We start from the raw sequence: 10,468 nt of genomic DNA, 5'->3' as shown, positions 1-10,468 counted from the left end.
TTCACACGATTTCTTAATTCGTATTAATAATAAGATTAATAAATAAAAAGTATCACAGTAAATTGGGATCTTAAATATAAACAGTTGCACCTAAGCTCTGCCTAGATGTTGGAGAGTCGTGATGGTCTCATTATACTTAAGAATCTAACTTTTAAATTGCATTTCATTTTATATGACATTCATTAGCATACATATATTAGCATGTTATTATCAGTAATTATTTGCACTATTCTGTCTTTAATTTTTATTTACTACTTGGTGATAAAATATTTTATAATAAAAAAGAATAATACTTTTTTTTAAAAAAATTATGATATTACAAAATAAAATAAAAATAACATTCCGAAAGAAATAATTCTTGGTACTCAGCCTAGATGTTGGAGAGTTACCAACAATTTTCTATAAAGAGTGTTATTTCATTTTAAGGATTGTTGTGTTAAATCTTAAATGAAAAGAGTTATTTAAATTCTACCTAGATGTTGGAGAATTTTAAGATAATTCTTTAACTTAAAGATTTTCTCAATATTTCTAAATAAAAATTTTAGCAAAAATATTTTTTAAAATAAAGGGAATTAGTATTAAATTTCAAGTCAAAACTATTTTTATCCAACACCGAAAATAGTGCATAATTAAATGGTACCAATTTATGGGCGTTGTGGGGGTGTTAATCCTTTCCCACACATAACCAATTCCCAAACCCAACCTGATTTTTTGTGGATCAAAATTTATCTTTTTGATAAACTTTAAACTCGTTTTTATAGTTTTATTAAAAAGATAAACTTTTGGGTGGCCAATCACACCCTAACGAATATTGGTAGCGACTCCATTTTATTTTTCTCGATTTTAAAACGTCTTATGTCTGACGGTCCCAAAACTGTTACGACAACCTCACAGTCCTCTTCACACCCTTCAATAAGAAATTGATACAACTATGACTTCATACATTTATGATCAATTGAATACTTGGCTCTACTTTAATAGCAAAGCCTCTTTTTTCTCATTTGCTCCATTGTAGCTAGAGTAAGCCTTTTAGTAATGGTCTTAAAGCTATTAGTGCTACTATTAAGGAACTTGGGTTGATTGGTTTGCTAGCTGGAATTTTTAGTATTGTTGAAGTTCAATAAGTTGGAGTTAGGTGAAACCTTTGGTGTTGGCAATAAGAGAAGTAAGGTAATATTTTTAGTAGAAACAATACTAGTAGAATGGTAAAAGAATGAAAAAGATGGTTTAAAGAATGAAGTGGTTCATTTCAAGTTGGGTTGGATGATAGTCTTAATATTTTTAGCTAAATGTGAAGCTTGGTTTAAAGTTGTGGATCTAAACAACCTAATAGATTAGGATATATCTGGTTTTAAATTACTAATGAACAATACTCAAGACATAGTTACTAATGAAAAACACTCAAGACATAGGAATCAGATAGCTACATCTAAGAAAGCCAATAAAATCTTCATAAATTTGTTTAACATAAGTGGTTTGTTTAAGTTCTATGAATTTGGCCATAGGATCCTAATACCTTTCATATACAAATTCATCTTTCATGTCTTTGATATACCCTGCCTAGTTCTAATTTTCAAACCCCTTTTGAGACCTAGTATAGTATTGGGGTCACCATAGAGTTTTTCCCTCCAAGTTCAACATTACTTGCCTTACCTTACTACTAATAGGTACTTTCTCAACTTCAAAATACTATTCTAACTTCATAAACCAACCTTTAAAGTCCTCATCATTAAACTTAGGATAATCCCTTTAAAGATTCTAGATGAATAAAAAATGATGTACCTATTTTGGGTTGTTGTTAAGGGATTGTTAAAAAACACCTCAACCACAAGGGACTTGTCCACTTCATGATTGAGGTTGTTTCTTTTCCTAGCCTTTTCTATAGTGTGCTCAATGAAGCTTGGTCACCCTCAAATGCACTTGATATTGAGTTCTTTTCCCTAGTAGTCATCATCTCTAAAAACTATTTAAGCTTAAACCTCATTTCTGTAAACTATATAACCATCTTGAAATCAAACTGATCAATCTTGGAATCTGTTGCTACATCTCCATTTGAAGCTTAGCTACATCTTGCTAAGTTTGTTGAATCTACTTTTGAAGTAGAATAGAAATTCCATCAGCCATTGGTGATAAGTCATGGCTCTAATACCAAATGATGCAAACTGACTTTAAATATAGAGCAAGATAGTTATCTTAAAAAAAGAAAATTTAAAGGAAGAAGAACACAAAATGTTTAGGAGACAGAAAAAGATAATTCTATTCCAATGATTCATACTATACATCCCTCCTCTTTTTAGTACTGTAAGCTAGCAACCTTCAATTGAATCTGAGAATCTCGGATGCCAATGCTACATTCTCTCTCTCCCTTCATAACATTAATATAAACACTCATAAGGAAATTGGGTTCTATTAAACACATATATTACAGAAACTAAAAGAAGTCCAATAAAATAGGTCCAACAACAGTAGTAAATAAAACCAACTGTAGTCCAATCTTTTAAGCCCACAATGTTGAGTTTAAATCGTTTGATGTTCCGGCAATTTAAGGATTGGGCCATCTTGAGCTTTAAACATTTCGTATTCACTTTTGGTTTAAAGCATTTCAAGTTTAAATAATTTAGTTTCAAATCATTTTGAATTTAGGTTGGTTTGTTTCATGTTCATACAATTTTAAGTTTGGACCGTATGGAGTTTCAATCATTTCAGATTGAGTCTATTTTGGGTTTGATCAATCTCCGGTTAATTACAATTAGGTCTTCTTTGTAAGGGTTTCTAATAGGATATGTTGATGAGTTCGGTATTATTGCAGGTTGGGGAAAACTATGGGTTCATATCTCTTTAAGATTCAGTTGCTTCGAGTTTTTCAACTACGAATGTTCAGAATGGTGGCGGCCAACTGTGAATCCGACGTCCATAGATGAGGGTACTGTCAACATTCGTAGAATTAATACTGCTACTGGTGAGGCAGAAAGGGCGTTTTACTACAAAAAAAAAAAAAAGGTGGCTAACTTTTTCTGTTTCACCAACAACTGCTGCAAGTAGGTGTGACAGCCCATAGAAACAGTGGTAATTCTAACATTCATAAATAATTAAAAGCTCAGCTCACAATTTCAACAGGCTCAAAACCCTTCTCAACGGATGCGTTGACAGCATCCACAACCAATTGTGTCTTCCTACTGATTGTCGGCCACTTATTATCTGGCTGAGCACCATTTTTTTTAATATTTCCAACAAAGCCAGCAAACTCTCTCACCATGCAGGCTTCCTGAGGTAGGTCTACGTTGACATTGTGTTCACTTGGAATCGGCACCCATCCTGTTCCAAGCTCATTATATCGAGCTTTTGAGGATGTAGTATAAGAGGCCTCATGCTCTTGGTAAGGAATGATAAAATCTGTGAGATGCAAAGTTCCAAATGTTCCTATAGCAGTGATATTCATTGTCAGATTTGATAAGAAAGAGCAATTGAAGGTTGCAGTTTTGCCATCTTCCCAGTGTAGTGAAGCCCCACAATCAAGTATTAACCCTTCTTCATTGACAACAGGACCTCGCAAGGCTGTAACGGTCTTGGGCAGCTCATAGTCAGCTGCCCACAGGATTGACCTGATGCCATACCATCCAGCATCACCAAGAGCACCAAGAGTGTCAAGATCTGGCTTCACACGAATGTTATTCTGGAAAAACTCCGGGGGGCAAAATATGTGAAGCAGCTATGTACCTGAGGAAGCCAAAGGTTTTTAATCAATATTGTCATTCTCAGTTAAAATTACACAGCTTAAGAAAAATACTTGTATTGTTATTTTAAAACAAATACTTATTAAAATTTAATTTGAGAAAAATTTGTAATCAATCCAATTTATCCTTCTTGAACTATTTATCTATATTTGAGCTAACAAATAAAAACTTAAAAAAATCCTCAGCAACTATATTTTAGGTGTTGTGTCTTTGGGCCATTATTTTAAGCTCCGTTTCATATCAAAAAATTTTTTTGCTACTCATTTGCTTTATCCTTTATAAAACCCTTTCTTCGAACCCCAACTAAGCTTATGTCCGGTGGCCATAAAAACTCGATCTGTGTTCGTATCATTGTTGATAATGAACTTTTTTTTTTTTACTAAGCCAAAATAAAATTTTATTAAAAGTAACAAAATGACTACAAATATCCGAATACAATAAAGCACAGATAGAATAGAGGCCCCAAAGAAAATATATTAACACCATATGAGAAATCCAAGAGTAGTGTAATTATCAACAATTCCAACAGTCACAGATAGGTCAACAGTAAAAATATAGATTTAGAAAGCCGTAAATACAAAAGAATCCAACTAAGCACCCGTCAAAAAGATTCTGAGCTAATTCCTTCATCAAGTCAACATCCAATATGAACATTCATATTTATAGACCATTAGTTGTATTTGTTTTCTTTCCCTTCATCTGCAACCCACAAGATTTAAGATTTTCCATTCTAAACAAATATTCATGTCCTAGCTAATTATCTTTTTTTGTTTTTTCATCCAACTAAGAAGCAAAATTACTAAGACTTTCAAATTCTTATCTAAGGCGAGACCAAAGCACTCTGTTTAGTCTCCTTGATATTTGGCATGAGATTCTCCCCACTCAATTTTCTTTATGACGTCTTTGTCACAGCAAACATACTCTACCTACTTCCCTAAAACACTTGGTGTGGTCTGACCCACCCTACCTACCCTCGCTGAAATGCTCGGTGCCCGCATACCCTACTAGGGCACTTGATGTGGCCACTTGCCACATGATCATTATCCTATTCTTGTAAATTTGGCTTATTGGAATGTACACATTTATATGTTCAAAGACTTCTCCTTTCTTATTCGAAGTGAGATTAAAACACGGTATCCTCTTCTTTTGAAGCGTTTGATCTGACACAAAACCTCTCCTAGCATCTTACATTACTCTATGGGGTTTAATGCTCGTCTAATAAGCCTCGGTCTTGGTTCTAAATTGACAACTTAACAACCAACAAAAGCTTTTGCCAAACCCATAAATGAATCATGGTCCAACAAGGTAGCACGAATGCCTCATGTTTTAACAATAAACAAGCCATAAGCATCGGCTGAAGAGGTTCAGAAAAGCACTAGGTTCTGGATTAACAGGAATAAACGATAACTCCATCACCCAAACACAGACAGTCTTAATACATTGCAGTCAAATTAGGTGAAGGGCACTAAATATAACACCTGAGTAAAGCAAGTTGCTCATTTCTAAAAACATTAAGTACCGCATACAAAGACGCAAACATTTATCAATTTTAAGAAGTTGACAACATTCCATTGCCTAATTTAATACAAATATCAGGCAATTACTAAAAGGCATCATAACTCTAGCTCAGAATAATATTTATAAAAACAAAAATAAAATAAAATAAAAATCAATAATATTCTAATCTTTTTAAAAACATAATGTTTTCTACCTTATTGAATTGAGCCACTTAACTTTTGAAATTGAATAATATATATAATATAGTCTATAACTCTTTATTAAAAGAATTTCAAAGGTATTAGAGACTGACAGTTGTCCAAACGGATAAGGAAGAAATTTGTAAAATTTTTAAGATGGCATTTAGTTCTTGGAATCTTAGATCCCCTTTGAGAATATGATTTCAGAGGAAATTACTTTATTAGATAGATTCTGAAAATGAATGATTCTTGCATTTGGTAAGAAATGTAATATTATTTAATAAAGTTTGGTTATATATTATCTTCAATGTCATGTGAATAACATATGATATATAATTATATTTAAATTATTTATTTATTTAACATGTAAATAGTTTATTTAACATGATAATTTATATTTTTTTAAAAATTATTAAAAATTTAAAAACACTAAAATTATCTATATATAAAATAATCCTTTTGTAAATAAATATTTGAATCTATATTCTATTCAATTGCATGGAATCTAATTACTATCATAACATTACATGCCTCAATGCAAAGCCAACATACGATTCTATCTTCGTGATAAGATCGATGTGGAAGTTGGAAGGAATATGGTAAACCTCCTCTGAGGGTTTCCGAAGACAAAGCTCCCAAAATAAATTTTATGTATAGTATATTTTAAATTGTATTGTACATATAATATATTTAAAATGTAAATTATTTATTTAATATATAATTTATTTATTTAACATGTAAATTATGAAAATATATTATAATTATTTTCATAATATATTTTATAATAGACAACATTTGTTGTCTTAAAACGTAGTCCATGTTTGTGATCCTAAAATTATTTAAGAAGCTTTTTGAAAAATATTTTTTTTCATAATATATTTTAACAAAGATTATGTTTTTAATCATAGAAAATAATCTTTTGTTGAAACTGAAAAGTTCTCAAAAATAAGTTTTTATAATGTATTTTCAACAAAAACTACATTTTTAATAAAAAACTTGTTTTTGTTAAAATTATAGAATTCTAAAAAATAAATTTCTTTTATAATATAATTTTAACAAAAACCATGTTCTTAATCATAAAAACATTGTAAACAATAAAATTCTAAAAAATAAATTTTTTTTCATATATATTTTCAACAAAAATCATACTCCAAAAAATATTTTTTTATAATATATTTCAATAAAAGTCACATTTTTAATCTTAAAAACATTATTTTTGTTGAAACTATAGAATACTCGTAATGTAGTTTCAACAAAATTCACGTTTTTAATATGTAAAATATTATCTTTATTGAAATTATAAAATTATAAAATTATTGTTTTTGTTGAAATTATAGAATGTTGAAAAAAAATTAAAATTTTGTACTTTCAACATAAATTTCATTTTTATCTTAAAAACATAATATTTATTAAAATTATGAAATTTAAAAATTAAATTTTTAATTAATTGAAAAAAAATTTTAATTATATAAAATTCAATTAATATCTATTTTTGAAAAGAGTTTTATATTTTTTATAAAAATAAAAATATGGAGATAAAGAAAAGAGAAGAAATAAAAATTAAAAGAATTATGCAAATAAATTTTTTATTTGTATCAAATGTTTTATAGATTTGCGATAACAATCTTTAAAAACAAGCTTTAAACTTATTATGTATAGGAATTGTCTTTTTCCATTTAAAATTTTGATCTTATGTATTTATTATAATTTGTATTGAATATATGCATTATTTTAGTTTTAAAAAGTGATATATTAAATTAAGTTTGTGATTGTGGAATATTTAATTTTAATTATTAATTAAATAAAAACGAGTTTTAATCATTAAAAAGTGTTATTGTATTAATATAAAATAAGTTATTGCATATATATAAATAATATTTTAATTACTCAATTTATATTTATTAAAATTAAAATAAATATTCATAAATAAAAAATATATATCTAAACGAAACTCGAGACACATTCTATTTAGTATAAAAATAATGTTTTTCCTATTTTTGACATCATTAAAATTTATTTAAATTTGTTATGAAATCATAAAAAAATAAATTTTCATTTTCATTTTTACATTTATTTAATTTGGGAATTCTAATACTAATTTTCTTTCACTACAAGTCTAAGTTTAATTTGTGAGTTAAAAAAATTATTCGACATACATTTCTATTTTTTTTTAATTAATCTCATTTTATCTTTATATTAATTTTAGTTTGTTACTGTTTTTTGTTGAAATTCTCTTTTTTTTTCCTTTCATTTTATTGTCATCACACTTTGCAATTATATTTATTCTTTAATTATCTCAATAATACATATTATATATGAGTTTAATCTAATTTGTAATTGATTGATTTATTTTAATTAATATCATATGTAATTAGTTATATGACAACACAAATGTAATTTCATTGTAAAAGAAAATTTTATTGTATCATCTATTTATTTGAATTTTTTTAAAGATTATGATTGGCATTAGAGAAAAATAAAAAACTAGCACAACTAATGAGATTATTGAGATAAATTTTCATTATAAATCAATTATAAAAAATATTTATGTAATTTAAAAATTATATTATATTGTGAAATATTTTTTATATTTAATTTCTTTGTATTAAGCAACAAAATATTATAAAAATTCCATAATAAAAGAAAAAAAAATTGAACCGAAACCCGGTAAAATATTTACCGTTTTAAGCTGACCAAGCCGCTCCTTATCGTCTAAAAACTCCTTCATTTTCTGCGTCCTGGGATGATGCACCCACATGGTCCCATCCATAATCTGAACCCCATTTTCATCACATGCCTTTAGAATCTGATCAAACTCAGCCACGTTCAATGCCACGGGCTTCTCCAATAGCAGATGCTTCTTTTTCTGAGCAGTCAATACGGCCCATTTCAGGTGGAGACTAGTGGGTAGGGGCAAATAAACCGCGTCGACGTCGGGGTCGTCTAAAAGGGATTCGTAGGAGCCGTAGACCTTGGCTTCAGGTGGGAACCCATTGGCCTTGGAGAAATTGGCCGCTTTGTCGAGGGAGCGGCTGGCGATGGCGGAGAGAGTAGCGTTAGGAGCTAGTAGGATAGCTCGTGAGACTCTGCGGGCTATCTCAGCGCAGCCGATGATGCCAAATCTGATTGGAATATCAGCCATCTTTTAGTGTGGTGGCAGTGCTTTGGTGATGCTTCTCTTATGAAATTAGAAGATAAAGAGAGAATAATAGTGAGAAAGAAAAGAGTAAAGAGAGAGAATAAAATATGCTTTTCAAACAACCAATTGCATAAGAGGATGAACGGCACTCTTATTTTTACAATTTTATAATGTCTCTACTAGCAGTACCGAGAATCTCAGACTATTCCTTACACTTCAGACGCACACCGAAAGTTAGGCTAAATAAATTTATCATCTGTCCACTTAAATTGGCCTAAGTCCGAGAACATTGGCTTTACAATATTTTAAATGCCATTATTGTTCAGCCTGCATCGATACTCCCCAACAAAAAGATTCTTGTCCTGGAAGATTAAAGGTAGTATACTTCTTTATAAATTCATATAAAACCTCCATTGTTGCATCCTCAGAGGAGGAGTTTGTTCATTGTTCTAAAACCTCAAAGACTGCTTTGTCATCCTCGTTAACCATCCTCCTGTCAATAAGGTTTTATGGTTCTTTAACAATTGTTCCATCCTCTCGCACAACAGCCGCTAACGTTTATTTTAGATTCATTTGGATAGAATAGTGAAATTGATTTTAGGGATATAAAAAAATAGTAGTAAAAATAAGAATAATTACTATAATAATAAAATTAAATAAGTAGTGTGAATACATGTTTAAATGTAAACGTAATGACGACAATGAGATTAATTATAATGAGAATATAAATGATCATTAAAATTAATAGATTAAAATTTGTATCTAATAATAAATTTTTAAATTTTTAATATTTACAAATTTTATTTAAATTATTAGTTATATTAAGTTAATAAAAATATTTTATAATTTTTAAATTAAAGATCAAAATGAAAACAAAAATAACATTGGTTCAATTGGTATTAAAATATGGTTTAAAGAGCAAAATAAAAATAAAAAAAAATAAAAACAAAAAACCAAAACCCACGTCGCACCTATTTGATCAAAAATAGCTAATCAATTATTTGCCCTCATAGCATGTGTTGGCCACCTATTTGGGTGTCTTATGAAAGGTGGGCGCGGAAAAGGATGATAACCATCCCTTACCAAGAGTCTAGTTCATCCAAACGAAACCTTAGACAATTGATTCTAGAAAGCACCGATAAATGTTCCCATTTAGTGATGTTTATCCTAGAAAACACCATTAAATTTATAAAAATTTCATTCCTGAATTTCATATCAAAGCATTTAAGAAACATCACTAGATATTAAAAAAAATCTTAATTTTAACAGTGTTTTCCCAAAAATGTCGCTTGACAATAAAAAAAATACCACTAAAAGTCTAATTTCTCATAAGATATGTAGCTAAATTTCCAACATTCTTTTTTAATCGAGACATATGAGTTGTAGATATACGATAGATCTAATGGGTAATTGTAACTTGTAGGCCATTTTTCCCTCTTGTTTTAATATTTTAAAAGATCTAAAAAATTTAAAAGCTAGTTTGACACGATTCTTGCTCATAACTTATTGCTATCAATATGGTTGGAGTTTGACATAAGCCAAATCTCCCACTCGAAACTCCTTATCACTTCTTATCTTGTTATCCATGTTTTCATCCTCTTTTAAGGCTTGTGTAAATAAAACTTCAGCTTTTGTATAGCACCTTCTCTAACTTGTAGGCTCATGTCTATCATTCCTACCAAAAAGTCTCTTACTAGTGCCAAGCAAGGCAAATGCAAGAGAGGTGGTTGTCCATACACCACCTTATATGGGCTAAAGTTGATAGCAAAATGATAATTAGTGTCGTACCATCATTCTGTTAATGGTAACCATTTGCACCATTCCCTTGGTGTTTCACTCACTTTGTATCTCAAATAGGTTTCTGAACATCAATTAACCATTTTTATTTGCCTATTCAA

At 29.4% G+C, this 10,468-nt stretch overlaps 1 pseudogene across 1 annotated transcript; it reads right to left on the bottom strand.

Annotated features, from left to right (window-relative positions):
• Nucleotides 1-2,987: 2,987 nt before the first annotated feature.
• LOC149513097 (putative oxidoreductase At4g09670) lies at nucleotides 2,988-8,970 on the bottom strand (annotated as a pseudogene). Its single transcript, XR_016330852.1, has 2 exons — nucleotides 8,112-8,970; nucleotides 2,988-3,717 (listed from the first exon to the last, which is right to left on the bottom strand). The product of XR_016330852.1 is annotated as a putative oxidoreductase At4g09670 (transcript).
• Nucleotides 8,971-10,468: the final 1,498 nt, after the last annotated feature.

The sequence above is a fragment of the Durio zibethinus genome, chromosome 20 (genome assembly GCF_047325235.1).
Source record: "Durio zibethinus cultivar Kanyao isolate XHJ-2024 chromosome 20, ASM4732523v1, whole genome shotgun sequence".
Lineage (NCBI taxonomy): Eukaryota > Viridiplantae > Streptophyta > Magnoliopsida > Malvales > Malvaceae > Durio > Durio zibethinus.
This window is presented reverse-complemented; position numbering and strand designations above follow the sequence as displayed.